Below are 18,177 nucleotides of genomic sequence, written 5' to 3' on the forward strand. Positions count from 1 at the left end.
TGGGGGAAACTGCGGCCATCCTACTGTATATATGGGGCAAACTGCTGCCATCCTACTGTATATATGGGGGAAACTACGGCCATCCTACTGTATATATGGGGGAAACTGCTGCCATCTTACTGTATATATGGGGAAACAGCAGCCATCCTACTGTATATATGGGGGAAACTGCTGCCATCTTACTGTATATATGGGGCAAACAGCAGCCATCCTACTGTATATATGGGGGAAACTGCTGCCATCCTACTGTATATATGGGGGAAACTGCGGCCATCCTACTGTATATATGGGGGAAACTGCGGCCATCCTACTGTATATATGGGGGAAACTGCTGCCATCTTACTGTATATATGGGGGGGAAACTGAGGCCATCTTACTGTATATATGGGGGGCAAACTGCAGCCATCTTACTGTATATATGGGGGGGAAACTGCAGCCATCCTACTGTATATATGGGGGCAAACTGCAGCCATCTTACTGTATATATGGGGGGAACTGCGGCCATCTTACTGTATATATGGGGGAAACTGCGGCCATCCTACTGTATTTATGGGGGAAACTGCAGCCATCCTACTGTATATATGGGGGAAACTGCTGCCATCCTACTGTATATATGGGGGAAACTGCTGCCATCCTACTGTATATATCGGGGGAATCTGCGGCCATCCTACTGTATATATGGGGGAAACTGCTGCCATCCTACTGTATATATGGGGGGGAACCTCTGCCATCCTACTGTATATATGGCGGAAACTGCGGCCATCCTACTCTATATATGGGGGAAACTGGTGCCATCCTACTGTATATATGGGGGGGAACTTCTGCCATCCTAATGTATATATGGGGGAAACTGCTGCCATCCTACTGTATATATGGGGGGAAACTGCTGCCATCCTACTGTATATATGGGGGAAACTGCAGCCATCTTACTGTATATATGGGGGGAAACTGCAGCCATCCTACTGTATATATGGGGGAAACTGCTGCCATCCTACTGTATATATTGGGGAAACTGCTGCCATCCTACTGTATATATGGGGGAAACTGCTGCCATCCTACTGTATATATGGGGGGCAAACTGCGGCCATCCTACTGTATATATGGGGGAAACTGCTGCCATCTTACTGTATATATGGGGGAAACTGCAGCCATCCTACTGTATATATGGGGGAAACTGCAGCCTTCCTACTGTATATATGGGGGAAACTGCGGCCATCCTACTGTATATATGGGGGAAACTGCGGCCATCCTACTGTATATATGGGGGAAACTGCGGCCATCCTACTGTATATATGGGGGAAACTGCGGCCATCCTACTGTATATATGGGGGAAACTGCGGCCATCCTACTGTATATATGGGGGAAGCTGCGGCCATCCTACTGTATATATGGGGGAAACTGCGGCCATCCTACTGTATATATGGGGGAAACTGCGGCCATCCTACTGTTTATATGGGGGAAACTGCGGCCATCCTACTGTATATATGGGGCAAACTGCTGCCATCCTACTGTTTATATGGGGGAAACTGCGGCCATCCTACTGTATATATGGGGGAAACTGCTGCCATCTTACTGTATATATGGGGGCAAACTGCAGCCATCCTACTGTATATATGGGGGAAACTGCTGCCATCCTACTGTATATATGGGGGAAACTGCGGCCATCCTACTGTATATATGGGGGAAACTGCGGCCATCCTACTGTATATATGGGGGAAACTGCGGCCATCCTACTGTATATATGGGGGAAACTGCGGCCATCTTACTGTATATATGGGGGGAAACTGCGGTCATCCTACTGTATATATGGGGGAAACTGCGGCCATCCTACTGTATATATGGGGCAAACTGCTGCCATCCTACTGTATATATGGGGGAAACTGTGGCCATCCTACTGTATATATGGGGGAAACTGCTGCCATCTTACTGTATATATGGGGGCAAACTGCAGCCATCCTACTGTATATATGGGGGAAACTGCTGCCATCCTACTGTATATATGGGGGAAACTGCGGCCATCCTACTGTATATATGGGGGAAACTGCTGCCATCTTACTGTATATATGGGGGCAAACTGCAGCCATCCTACTGTATATATGGGGGAAACTGCGGCCATCCTACTATATATGGGGCAAACTGCAGCCATCTTACTGTATATATGGGGGGCAAACTGCAGCCATCTTACTGTATATATGGGGGTAAAACTGCAGCCATCCTACTGTATATATGGGGGGAAACTGCAGCCATCTTACTGTATATATGGGGGCAAACTGCGGCCATCCTACTGTATATATGGGGGGAAACTGCGGCCATCCTACTGTATATATGGGGGAAACTGCGGCCATCCTACTGTATATATGGGGGGAAACTGCGGCCATCCTACTGTATATATGGGGCAAACTGCTGCCATCTTACTGTATATATGGGGGAAACTGCAGCCATCCTACTGTATATATGGGGGAAACTGCGGCCATCCTACTGTATATATGGGGAAAACTGCGGCCATCCTACTGTATATATGGGGAAACTGCGGCCATCCTACTGTATATATGGGGGAAACTGCGGCCATCCTACTGTATATATGGGGGAAACTGCGGCCATCCTACTGTATATATGGGGGAAACTGCGGCCATCCTACTGTATATATGGGGGAAACTGCGGCCATCCTACTGTATATATGGGGGAAACTGCTGCCATCCTACTGTATATATGGGTGAAACTGCAGCCATCTTACTGTATATATGGGGGAAACTGCAGCCATCCTACTGTATATATGGGGGAAACTGCGGCCATCCTACTGTATATATGGGGAAACTGCTGCCATCCTACTGTATATATGGGGGAAACTGCTACCATCCTACTGTATATATCGGGGAACTGCTGCCATCCTACTGTATATATGGGGAGAAACTGCGGCCATCCAACTGTATATATGGGGGAACTGCTGCCATCCTACTGTATATATGGGGAGAAACTGCGGCCATCCTACTGTATATATGGGGGAAACTGCTGCCATCCTACTGTATATATGGGGGAACTGCTGCCATCCTACTGTATATATGGGGAGAAACTGCGGCCATCCAACTGTATATATGGGGGAACTGCTTCCATCCAACTGTATATATGGGGGGACTGCGGCCATCCTACTGTATATATGGGGGAACTGCGGCCATCCTACTGTATATATGGGGGAAACTGCGGCCATCCTACTGTATATATGGGGGAAACTGCTGCCATGCTACTGTATATATGGGGGAAACTGCGGCCATCCTACTGTATATATGGGGGAAACTGCGGCCATCCTACTGTATATATGGGGGAAACTGCGGCCATCCTACTGTATATATGGGGGAAACTGCGGCCATCCTACTGTATATATGGGGGAAACTGCAGCCATCTTACTGTATATATGGGGGAAACTGCGGCCATCCTACTGTATATATGGGGGAACTGCAGCCATCCTACTGTATATATGGGGGAAACTGCTGCCATCCTACTGTATATATGGGGGAAACTGCGGCCATCCTACTGTATATATGGGGGAAACTGCGGCCATCCTACTGTATATATGGGGGAAACTGCGGCCATCCTACTGTATATATGGGGGAAACTGCGGCCATCCTGTTGTATATATGGGGGAAACTGCGGCCATCCTACTGTATATATGGGGGAAACTGCGGCCATCCTACTGTATATATGGGGCAAACTGCTGCCATCCTACTGTATATATGGGGGAAACTGCGGCCATCCTACTGTATATATGGGGGAAACTGCTGCCATCTTACTGTATATATGGGGAAACAGCAGCCATCCTACTGTATATATGGGGGAAACTGCTGCCATCTTACTGTATATATGGGGCAAACAGCAGCCATCCTACTGTATATATGGGGGAAACTGCTGCCATCCTACTGTATATATGGGGGAAACTGCGGCCATCCTACTGTATATATGGGGGAAACTGCGGCCATCCTACTGTATATATGGGGGAAACTGCTGCCATCTTACTGTATATATGGGGGGGAAACTGAGGCCATCTTACTGTATATATGGGGGGCAAACTGCAGCCATCTTACTGTATATATGGGGGGGAAACTGCAGCCATCCTACTGTATATATGGGGGCAAACTGCAGCCATCTTACTGTATATATGGGGGGAACTGCGGCCATCTTACTGTATATATGGGGGAAACTGCGGCCATCCTACTGTATTTATGGGGGAAACTGCAGCCATCCTACTGTATATATGGGGGAAACTGCTGCCATCCTACTGTATATATGGGGGAAACTGCTGCCATCCTACTGTATATATCGGGGGAATCTGCGGCCATCCTACTGTATATATGGGGGGGAAACTGCGGCCATCCTACTGTATATATGGGGGAACTGCTGCCATGCTTAATAGCTGTCTACAAATATCTAAAGGGCTGTCACATTGTAGAAGGATCAACTTTATTCTCATTTGCACAAGGAAAGACTAGAAGCAATGGGATGAAGCTGAATGGGAGGAGACACAGATTAGATATTAGAAAAAACTTTTTGACAGTTAGAGTGATCAATGAGTGGAACAGGCTGCCACGAGAAGTGGTGAGTTCTCCTTCCATGGAAGTCTTCAAACAGAGGCTGGACAGACATCTAACTGGGATGATTTAGCGAATCCTGCTTTGAGCAGGGGGTTGGACCAGATGGCCCAGGAGGTCCCTTCCAACTCTACGATTCTATGATTCTATGATTCTATCCTAGTGTATATATGGGGAGAAACTGCGGCCATCCTACTGTATATATGGGGGGAACTGCTGCCATCCTACTGTATATATGGGGAGAAACTGCGGCCATCCAACTATATATTGGGGAACTGCTGCCATCCAACTGTATATATGGGGGGACTGCGGCCATCCTACTGTATATATGGGGGAACTGCTGCCATCCTACTGTATATATGGGGAGAAACTGCGGCCATCCAACTGTATATATGGGGGAACTGCTGCCATCCTACTGTATATATGGGGAGAAACTGCTGCCATCCTACTGTATATATGGGGCAAACTGCTGCCATCCTACTGTATATATGGAGGAAACTGCTGCCATCCTACTGTATATATGGGGGAACTGCTGCCATCCTACTGTATATATGGGGAGAAACTGCGGCCATCCAACTGTATATATGGGGGAACTGCTGCCATCCTACTGTATATATGGGGAGAAACTGCGGCCATCCAACTGTATATATGGGGGAACTGCTGCCATCCTACTGTATATATGGGGAGAAACTGCGGCCATCCAACTGTATATATGGGGGAACTGCTGCCATCCTACTGTATTTATGGGGGAAACTGCTACCATCCTACTGTATATATGGGGGAAACTGCTGCCATCCTACTGTATATATGGGGGAAACTGCTGCCATCCTACTGTATATATGGGGGAAACTGCTGCCATCCTACTGTATATATGGGGGAAACTGCTGCCATCCTACTGTATATATGGAGGAAACTGCTGCCATCCTACTGTATATATGGAGGAAACTGCTGCCATCCTACTGTATATATGGAGGAAACTGCTGCCATCCTACTGTATATATGGGGGAAACTGCGGCCATCCAACTGTATATATGGGGGGGAACTTCTGCCATCCTACTGTATATAAGGGGGACAAAATGCTGCCATCCTACTGTATATATGGGGGGAAACTGCTGCCATCCCACTGTATATATGGGGAGAAACTGCGGCCATCCAACTGTATTTATGGGGGAACTGCTGCCATCCTACTGTATATATGTGGAGAAACTGCGGCCATCCTACTGTATATATGGGGGAAACTGCTGCCATCCTACTGTATATATGGGGGAAACTGCTGCCATCCTACTGTATATATGGGGGAAACTGCGGCCATCCTACTGTATATATGGGGGAAACTGCGGCCATCCTACTGTATATATGGGGGAAACTGCGGCCATCCTACTGTATATATGGGGGGGAACTTCTGCCATCCTACTGTATATATGGAGGAAACTGCGGCCATCCTACTGTATATATGGGGGAAACTGCTGCCATCCTACTGTATATATGGGGGGGAACTTCTGACATCCTACTGTATATAAGGGGGGCAAACTGCTGCCATCCTACTGTATATATGGGGGGAAACTGCTGCCATCCTACTGTATATATGGGGGAAACTGCAGCCATCTTACTGTATATATGGGGGAAACTGCTGCCATCCTACTGTATATATTGGGGAAACTGCTGCCATCCTACTGTATATATGGGGAAACTGCTGCCATCCTACTGTATATATCGGGGGAAACTGCGGCCATCCTACTGTATATATGGGGGGGAAACTGCGGCCATCCTACTGTATATATGGGGGCAAACTGCAGCCATCCTACTGTATATATGGGGGAAACTGCTGCCATCCTACTGTATATATGGGGGAAACTGCGGCCATCCTACTGTATATATGGGGGAAACTGCTGCCATCTTACTGTATATATGGGGGCAAACTGCAGCCATCCTACTGTATATATGGGGGAAACTGCGGCCATCCTACTATATATGGGGCAAACTGCAGCCATCTTACTGTATATATGGGGGGCAAACTGCAGCCATCTTACTGTATATATGGGGGGCAAACTGCAGCCATCCTACTGTATATATGGGGGGAAACTGCAGCCATCTTACTGTATATATGGGGGCAAACTGCGGCCATCCTACTGTATATATGGGGGCAAACTGCAGCCATCTTACTGTATATATGGGGGGGAAACTGCAGCCATCCTACTGTATATATGGGGGCAAACTGCAGCCATCTTACTGTATATATGGGGGGAACTGCGGCCATCTTACTGTATATATGGGGGAAACTGCGGCCATCCTACTGTATTTATGGGGGAAACTGCAGCCATCCTACTGTATATATGGGGGAAACTGCTGCCATCCTACTGTATATATGGGGGAAACTGCTGCCATCCTACTGTATATATCGGGGGAATCTGCGGCCATCCTACTGTATATATGGGGGGGAAACTGCGGCCATCCTACTGTATATATGGGGGAACTGCTGCCATGCTTAATAGCTGTCTACAAATATCTAAAGGGCTGTCACATTGTAGAAGGATCAACTTTATTCTCATTTGCACAAGGAAAGACTAGAAGCAATGGGATGAAGCTGAATGGGAGGAGACACAGATTAGATATTAGAAAAAACTTTTTGACAGTTAGAGTGATCAATGAGTGGAACAGGCTGCCACGAGAAGTGGTGAGTTCTCCTTCCATGGAAGTCTTCAAACAGAGGCTGGACAGACATCTAACTGGGATGATTTAGCGAATCCTGCTTTGAGCAGGGGGTTGGACCAGATGGCCCAGGAGGTCCCTTCCAACTCTACGATTCTATGATTCTATGATTCTATCCTAGTGTATATATGGGGAGAAACTGCGGCCATCCTACTGTATATATGGGGGGAACTGCTGCCATCCTACTGTATATATGGGGAGAAACTGCGGCCATCCAACTATATATTGGGGAACTGCTGCCATCCAACTGTATATATGGGGGGACTGCGGCCATCATACTGTATATATGGGGGAACTGCTGCCATCCTACTGTATATATGGGGAGAAACTGCGGCCATCCAACTGTATATATGGGGGAACTGCTGCCATCCTACTGTATATATGGGGAGAAACTGCTGCCATCCTACTGTATATATGGGGCAAACTGCTGCCATCCTACTGTATATATGGAGGAAACTGCTGCCATCCTACTGTATATATGGGGGAACTGCTGCCATCCTACTGTATATATGGGGAGAAACTGCGGCCATCCAACTGTATATATGGGGGAACTGCTGCCATCCTACTGTATATATGGGGAGAAACTGCGGCCATCCAACTGTATATATGGGGGAACTGCTGCCATCCTACTGTATATATGGGGAGAAACTGCGGCCATCCAACTGTATATATGGGGGAACTGCTGCCATCCTACTGTATTTATGGGGGAAACTGCTACCATCCTACTGTATATATGGGGGAAACTGCTGCCATCCTACTGTATATATGGGGGAAACTGCTGCCATCCTACTGTATATATGGGGGAAACTGCTGCCATCCTACTGTATATATGGGGGAAACTGCTGCCATCCTACTGTATATATGGAGGAAACTGCTGCCATCCTACTGTATATATGGAGGAAACTGCTGCCATCCTACTGTATATATGGAGGAAACTGCTGCCATCCTACTGTATATATGGGGGAAACTGCGGCCATCCAACTGTATATATGGGGGGGAACTTCTGCCATCCTACTGTATATAAGGGGGACAAAATGCTGCCATCCTACTGTATATATGGGGGGAAACTGCTGCCATCCCACTGTATATATGGGGAGAAACTGCGGCCATCCAACTGTATTTATGGGGGAACTGCTGCCATCCTACTGTATATATGTGGAGAAACTGCGGCCATCCTACTGTATATATGGGGGAAACTGCTGCCATCCTACTGTATATATGGGGGAAACTGCTGCCATCCTACTGTATATATGGGGGAAACTGCGGCCATCCTACTGTATATATGGGGGAAACTGCGGCCATCCTACTGTATATATGGGGGAAACTGCGGCCATCCTACTGTATATATGGGGGGGAACTTCTGCCATCCTACTGTATATATGGAGGAAACTGCGGCCATCCTACTGTATATATGGGGGAAACTGCTGCCATCCTACTGTATATATGGGGGGGAACTTCTGACATCCTACTGTATATAAGGGGGGCAAACTGCTGCCATCCTACTGTATATATGGGGGGAAACTGCTGCCATCCTACTGTATATATGGGGGAAACTGCAGCCATCTTACTGTATATATGGGGGAAACTGCTGCCATCCTACTGTATATATTGGGGAAACTGCTGCCATCCTACTGTATATATGGGGAAACTGCTGCCATCCTACTGTATATATCGGGGGAAACTGCGGCCATCCTACTGTATATATGGGGGGGAAACTGCGGCCATCCTACTGTATATATGGGGGGAAACTGCGGCCATCCTACTGTATATATGGGGGCAAACTGCGGCCATCCTACTGTATATATGGGGGAAACTGCAGCCATCCTACTGTATATATGGGAGGGGGAACTGCTGCCATCCTACTGTATATATGGGGGCAAACTGCGGCCATCCTACTGTATATATGGGGGGCAAACTGCGGCCATCCTACTGTATATATGGGGGCAAACTGCGGCCATCCTACTGTATATATGGGGGCAAACTGCGGCCATCCTACTGTATATATGGGGGAAACTGCTGCCATCCTACTGTATATATGGGGGAACTGCTGCCATCCTACTGTATATATGGGGAGAAACTGCGGCCATCCAACTGTATATATGGGGGAACTGCTGCCATCCTACTGTATATATGGGGAGAAACTGCAGCCATCCTACTGTATATATGGGGCAAACTGCTGCCATCCTACTGTATATATGGGGGAAACTGCTGCCATCCTACTGTATATATGGGGGAAACTGCGGCCATTCAACTGTATATATGGGGGAACTGCTGCCATCCTACTGTATATATGGGGAGAAACTGCGGCCATCCAACTGTATATATGGGGGAACTGCTGCCATCCTACTGTATATATGGGGAGAAACTGCAGCCATCCTACTGTATATATGGGGCAAACTGCTGCCATCCTACTGTATATATGGAGGAAACTGCTGCCATCCTACTGTATATATGGGGAGAAACTGCGGCCATCCAACTGTATATATGGGGGCACTGCTGCCATCCTACTGTATTTATGGGGGGGAACTTCTGCCATCCTACTGTATATATGGAGGAAACTGCGGCCATCCTACTGTATATATGGAGGAAACTGCGGCCATCCTACTGTATATATGGGGAGAAACTGCGGCCATCCTACTGTATATATGGGGCAAACTGCTGCCATCCTACTGTATATATGGGGAAACTGCTGCCATCCTACTGTATATATGGGGGGGAACTTCTGCCATCCTACTGTATATATGGAGGAAACTGCGGCCATCCTACTGTATATATGGGGGAAACTGCTGCCATCCTACTGTATATATGGGGGGGAACTTCTGCCATCCTACTGTATATAAGGGGGGCAAACTGCTGCCATCCTGCTGTATATATGGGGGGAAACTGCTGCCATCCTACTGTATATATGGGGGAAACTGCAGCCATCTTACTGTATATATGGGGGGAAACTGCTGCCATCCTATTGTATATATGGGGGAAACTGTTGCCATCCTACTGTATATATGGGGGAAACTGCGGCCATCCTATTGTATATATGGGGGAAACTGCGGCCATCCTACTGTATATATGGGGGAAACTGCGGCCATCCTACTGTATATATGGGGGGAAACTGCGGTCATCCTACTGTATATATGGGGGAAAACTGCGGTCATCCTACTGTATATATGGGGGGCAAACTGCGGCCATCCTACTGTATATATGGGGGAAATTGCGGCCATCCTACTGTATATATGGGGGGCAAACTGCGGCCATCCTACTGTATTTATGGGGGAAACTGCTACCATCCTACTGTATATGTGGGGGAACTGCTGCCATCCTACTGTATATATGGGTAGAAACTGCGACCATCCTACTGTATATATGGGGGAACTGCTGCCATCCTACTGTATATATGGGGAGAAACTGTGGCCATCCTACTTTATATATGGGGGTGAAACTGCGGCCATCCTACTGTATATATGGGGGAAACTGCTGCCATCCTAATGTATATATGGGGGAACTGCTGCCATCCTACTGTATATATGGAGGAAACTGCTGCCATCCTACTGTATATATGGAGGAAACTGCTGCCATCCTACTGTATATATGGAGGAAACTGCTGCCATCCTACTGTATATATGGGGGAAACTGCTGCCATCCTACTGTATATATGGGGGAACTGCTGCCATCCTACTTTATATATGGGGGAAACTGCGGCCATCCAAGTGTATATATGGGGGAACTGCTGCCATCCTACTGTATATATATGGGGGAAACTGCGGCCATCCAACTGTATATATGGGGGAACTGCTGCCATCCTACTGTATATATGGGGAGAAACTGCGGCCATCCTACTGATTATATGGGGCAAACTGCTGCCATCCTACTGTATATATGGAGGAAACTGCTGCCATCCTACTGTATATATGGGGGAAACTGCTGCATCCTACTGTATATATGGGGGGGAACTTCTGCCATCCTACTGTATATAAGGGGGGCAAACTGCTGCCATCCTACTGTATATATGGGGGAAACTGCTGCCATCCTACTGTATATATGGGGGGGAACTTCTGCCATCCTACTGTATATATGGGGGCAAACTGCAGCCATCTTACTGTATATATGGGGGGAAACTGCGGCCATCCTACTGTATATATGGGGGGCAAACTGCGGCCATCCTACTGTATATATGGGGGGCAAACTACAGCCATCATACTGTATATATGGGGGGGAAACTGCTGCCATCCTACTGTATATATGGGGCAAACTGCTGCCATCCTACTGTATATATGGGGCAAACTGCTGCCATCCTACTGTATATATGGGGCAAACTGCTGCCATCCTACTGTATATATGGGGCAAACTGCGGCCATCCTACTGTATATATGGGAGGGGGAACTGCTGCCATCCTACTGTATATATGGGGGGAAACTGCTGCCATCTTACTGTATATATGGGGGGAAACTGCGGCCATCATACTGTATATACGGGAGGGGAACTGCTGCCATCCTACTGTATATGTGAGGGGCAAACTGCGGCCATCCTACTGTATATATGGGGCAAACTGCAGCCATCTTACTGTATATATGGGGGAAACTGCTGCCATCTTACTGTATATACAGTATGGGGGAAAACTGCGGCCATCCTACTGTATATATGGGGGGCAAACTGCGGCCATCCTACTGTATATATGGGGGAAACTGCTGCAATCCTACTGTATATATGGTGGCAAACTGCTGCCATCCTACTGTATATATGGGGGGAAACTGCTGCCATCCTACTGTATATATGGGGGGCAAACTGCGGCCATCTTACTGTATATATGGGGGAAACTGCGGCCATCCTACTGTATATATGGGGGAAACTGCGGCCATCCTACTGTATATATGGGAGGGGGAACTGCTGCCATCCTACTGTATATATGGGGGGCAAACTGCTGCCATCCTACTGTATATATGGGGGAAACTGCGGCCATCCAACTGTATATATGGGGGGGAACTTCTGCCATCCTACTGTATATAAGGGGGACAAAATGCTGCCATCCTACTGTATATATGGGGGGAAACTGCTGCCATCCTACTGTATATATGGGGAGAAACTGCGGCCATCCAACTGTATATATGGGGGAACTGCTGCCATCCTACTGTATATATGTGGAGAAACTGCGGCCATCCTACTGTATATATGGGGGAAACTGCGGCCATCCTACTGTATATATGGGGGAAACTGCTGCCATCCTACTGTATATATGGGGGAAACTGCGGCCATCCTACTGTATATATGGGGGAAACTGCGGCCATCCTACTGTATATATGGGGGAAACTGCGGCCATCCTACTGTATATATGGGGGGGAACTTCTGCCATCCTACTGTATATATGGAGGAAACTGCGGCCATCCTACTGTATATATGGGGGAAACTGCTGCCATCCTACTGTATATATGGGGGGGAACTGCTGCCATCCTACTGTATATATGGGGGAAACTGCTGCCATCCTACTGTATATATGGGGGAAACTGCGGCCATCCTACTGTATATATGGGGGGAAACTGCGGTCATCCTACTGTATATATGGGGGGCAAACTGCGGCCATCCTACTGTATTTATGGGGGAAACTGCTACCATCCTACTGTATATATGGGGAAACTGCTGCCATCCTACTGTATTTATGGGGGAAACTGCAGCCATCCTACTGTATATATGGGGGGAAACTGCGGTCATCCTACTGTATATATGGGGGGCAAACTGCGGCCATCCTACTGTATTTATGGGGGAAACTGCTACCATCCTACTGTATATATGGGGAAAATGCTGCCATCCTACTGTATATATGGGGGGAAACTGCTGCCATCCTACTGTATATATGGGGAGAAACTGCGGCCATCCAACTGTATATATGGGGGAACTGCTGCCATCCTACTGTATATATGGGGGAAACTGCTGCCATCCTACTGTATATATGGGGGAAACAGCTGCCATCCTACTGTATATATGGGGGAACTGCTGCCATCCTACTTTATATATGGGGGAAACTGCGGCCATCCAACTGTATATATGGGGGAACTGCTGCCATCCTACTGTATATATGGGGAAACTGCGGCCATCCAACTGTATATATGGGGGAACTGCTGCCATCCTACTGTATATATGGGGAGAAACTGCGGCCGTCCAACTGTATATATGGGGGAACTGCTGCCATCCTACTGTATATATGGGGAGAAACTGCGGCCATCCTACTGTATATATGGGGCAAACTGCTGCCATCCTACTGTATATATGGAGGAAACTGCTGCCATCCTACTGTATATATGGGGGGAACTTCTGCCATCCTACTGTATATAAGGGGGGCAAACTGCTGCCATCCTACTGTATATATGGGGGAAACTGCTGCCATCCTACTGTATATATGGGGGGGAACTTCTGCCATCCTACTGTATATATGGGGGAAACTGCTGCCATCCTACTGTATATATGGGGGAAACTGCTGCCATCCTACTGTATATATGGGGAGAAACTGTGGCCATCCTACTTTATATATGGGGGGTGAAACTGCGGCCATCCTACTGTATATATGGAGGAAACTGCTGCCATCCTACTGTATATATGGGGGAAACTGCTGCCATCCTACTGTATATATGGGGGAACTGCTGCCATCCTACTGTATATATGGGGGAAACTGCTGCCATCCTACTGTATATATGGGGGAAACTGCTGCCATCCTACTGTATATATGGGGGAAGCTGCTGCCATCCTACTTTATATATGGGGGAAACTGCGGCCATCCAACTGTATATATGGGGGAACTGCTGCCATCCTACTGTATATATGAAGGAAACTGCTGCCATCCTACTGTATATATGGGGGAAACTGCTGCCATCCTACTGTATATATGGGGAACTGCTGCCATCCTACTTTATATATGGGGGAAACTGCGGCCATCCTACTGTATATATGGGGGAACTGCTGCCATCCTACTGTATATATGGGGGAAACTGCGGCCATCCAACTGTATATATGGGGGAACTGCTGCCATCCTACTGTATATATGGGGGAAACTGCGGCCATCCAACTGTATATATGGGGGAACTGCTGCCATCCTACTTTATATATGGGGGAAACTGCGGCCATCCAACTGTATATATGGGGGAACTGCTGCCATCCTACTGTATATATGGGGGAAACTGCGGCCATCCAACTGTATATATGGGGGAACTGCTGCCATCCTACTGTATATATGGGGAGAAACTGCGGCCATCCTACTTTATATATGGGGCAAACTGCAGCCATCTTACTGTGTATATGGGGAAACTGCTGCCATCTTACTGTATATATGGGGGCAAACTGCAGCCATCCTACTGTATATATGGGGGGAACTGCGGCCCTCCAACTGTATATATGGGGGGGAACTTCTGCCATCCTACTGTATATAAGGGGGACAAAATGCTGCCATCCTACTGTATATATGGGGGGAAACTGCTGCCATCCTACTGTATATATGGGGAGAAACTGCGGCCATCCAACTGTATATATGGGGGAACTGCTGCCATCCTACTGTATATATGTGGAGAAACTGCGGCCATCCTACTGTATATATGGGGGAAACTGCGGCCATCCTACTGTATATATGGGGGAAACTGCTGCCATCCTACTGTATATATGGGGGGGAACTTCTGCCATCCTGCTGTATATAAGGGGGGCAAACTGCTGCCATCCTACTGTATATATGGGGGGAAACTGCTGCCATCCTACTGTATATATGGGGGAAACTGCAGCCATCTTACTGTATATATGGGGAGAAACTGCAGCCATCCTACTGTATATATGGGGGAAACTGCTGCCATCCTACTGTATATATTGGGGAAACTGCTGCCATCCTACTGTATATATGGGGGAAACTGCTGCCATCCTACTGTATATATGGGGGGGGCAAACTGCGGCCATCCTACTGTATATATGGGGGGCAAACTGCTGCCATCCTACTGTATATATGGGGGAAACTGCTGCCATCCTACTGTATATATGGGGGAAACTGCGGCCATCCTACTGTATATATGGGGGGAAACTGCGGTCATCCTACTGTATATATGGGGGGCAAACTGCGGCCATCCTACTGTATTTATGGGGGAAACTGCTACCATCCTACTGTATATATGGGGAAACTGCTGCCATCCTACTGTATTTATGGGGGAAACTGCAGCCATCCTACTGTATATATGGGGGGAAACTGCGGTCATCCTACTGTATATATGGGGGGCAAACTGCGGCCATCCTACTGTATTTATGGGGGAAACTGCTACCATCCTACTGTATATATGGGGAAAATGCTGCCATCCTACTGTATATATGGGGGGAAACTGCTGCCATCCTACTGTATATATGGGGAGAAACTGCGGCCATCCAACTGTATATATGGGGGAACTGCTGCCATCCTACTGTATATATGTGGAGAAACTGCGGCCATCCTACTGTATATATGGGGGAAACTGCTGCCATCCTACTGTATATATTGAGGAAACTGCAGCCATCCTACTGTATATATGGGGGAAACTGCTGCCATCCTACTGTATATATGGGGGGGAACTTCTGCCATCCTACTGTATATATGGCGGAAACTGCGGCCATCCTACTCTATATATGTGGGAAACTGCTGCCATCCTACTGTATATATGGGGGGGAACTTCTGCCATCCTAATGTATATATGGGGGAAACTGCTGCCATCCTACTGTATATATGGGGGGAAACTGCTGCCATCCTACTGTATATATGGGGGAAACTGCAGCCATCTTACTGTATATATGGGGGGAAACTGCAGCCATCCTACTGTATATATGGGGGAAACTGCTGCCATCCTACTGTATATATTGGGGAAACTGCTGCCATCCTACTGTATATATGGGGGAAACTGCTGCCATCCTACTGTATATATGGGGGGCAAACTGCGGCCATCCTACTGTATATATGGGGGAAACTGCTGCCATCTTACTGTATATATGGGGGAAACTGCAGCCATCCTACTGTATATATGGGGGAAACTGCAGCCTTCCTACTGTATATATGGGGGAAACTGCGGCCATCCTACTGTATATATTGGGGAAACTGCGGCCATCCTACTGTATATATGGGGGAAACTGCGGCCATCCTACTGTATATATGGGGGGGAAACTACGGCCATCCTACTGTATATATGGGGGGAAACTGCGGCCATCCTACTGTATATATGGGGGCAAACTGCGGCCATCCTACTGTATATATGGGGGAAACTGCAGCCATCCTACTGTATATATGGGAGGGGGAACTGCTGCCATCCTACTGTATATATGGGGGCAAACTGCGGCCATCCTACTGTATATATGGGGGGCAAACTGCGGCCATCCTACTGTATATATGGGGGCAAACTGCGGCCATCCTACTGTATATATGGGGGCAAACTGCGGCCATCCTACTGTATATATGGGGGAAACTGCTGCCATCCTACTGTATATATGGGGGAACTGCTGCCATCCTACTGTATATATGGGGAGAAACTGCGGCCATCCAACTGTATATATGGGGGAACTGCTGCCATCCTACTGTATATATGGGGAGAAACTGCAGCCATCCTACTGTATATATGGGGCAAACTGCTGCCATCCTACTGTATATATGGGGGAAACTGCTGCCATCCTACTGTATATATGGGGGAAACTGCTGCCATCCTACTGTATATATGGGGGAACTGCTGCCATCCTACTGTATATATGGGGAGAAACTGCGGCCATCCAACTGTATATATGGGGGAACTGCTGCCATCCTACTGTATATATGGGGAGAAACTGCAGCCATCCTACTGTATATATGGGGCAAACTGCTGCCATCCTACTGTATATATGGAGGAAACTGCTGCCATCCTACTGTATATATGGGGAGAAACTGCGGCCATCCAACTGTATATATGGGGGAACTGCTGCCATCCTACTGTATTTATGGGGGGGAACTTCTGCCATCCTACTGTATATATGGAGGAAACTGCGGCCATCCTACTGTATATATGGAGGAAACTGCGGCCATCCTACTGTATATATGGGGAGAAACTGCGGCCATCCTACTGTATATATGGGGCAAACTGCTGCCATCCTACTGTATATATGGGGAAACTGCTGCCATCCTACTGTATATATGGGGGGGAACTTCTGCCATCCTACTGTATATATGGAGGAAACTGCGGCCATCCTACTGTATATATGGGGGAAACTGCTGCCATCCTACTGTATATATGGGGGGAACTTCTGCCATCCTACTGTATATAAGGGGGGCAAACTGCTGCCATCCTGCTGTATATATGGGGGGAAACTGCTGCCATCCTACTGTATATATGGGGGAAACTGCAGCCATCTTACTGTATATATGGGGGGAAACTGCTGCCATCCTATTGTATATATGGGGGAAACTGTTGCCATCCTACTGTATATATGGGGGAAACTGCGGCCATCCTATTGTATATATGGGGGAAACTGCGGACATCCTACTGTATATATGGGGGAAACTGCGGCCATCCTACTGTATATATGGGGGGAAACTGCGGTCATCCTACTGTATTTATGGGGGGAAACTGCGGTCATCCTACTGTATATATGGGGGGCAAACTGCGGCCATCCTACTGTATATATGGGGGAAACTGCGGCCATCCTACTGTATATATGGGGGGCAAACTGCGGCCATCCTACTGTATTTATGGGGGAAACTGCTACCATCCTACTGTATATGTGGGGGAACTGCTGCCATCCTACTGTATATATGGGTAGAAACTGCGACCATCCTACTGTATATATGGGGGAACTGCTGCCATCCTACTGTATATATGGGGAGAAACTGTGGCCATCCTACTTTATATATGGGGGTGAAACTGCGGCCATCCTACTGTATATATGG

This window comes from Dendrobates tinctorius, unplaced genomic scaffold (assembly GCF_039654945.1).
Source record: "Dendrobates tinctorius isolate UK_male_01 unplaced genomic scaffold, ASM3965494v1 ptg000023l, whole genome shotgun sequence".
NCBI classification, from domain to species: domain Eukaryota; kingdom Metazoa; phylum Chordata; class Amphibia; order Anura; family Dendrobatidae; genus Dendrobates; species Dendrobates tinctorius.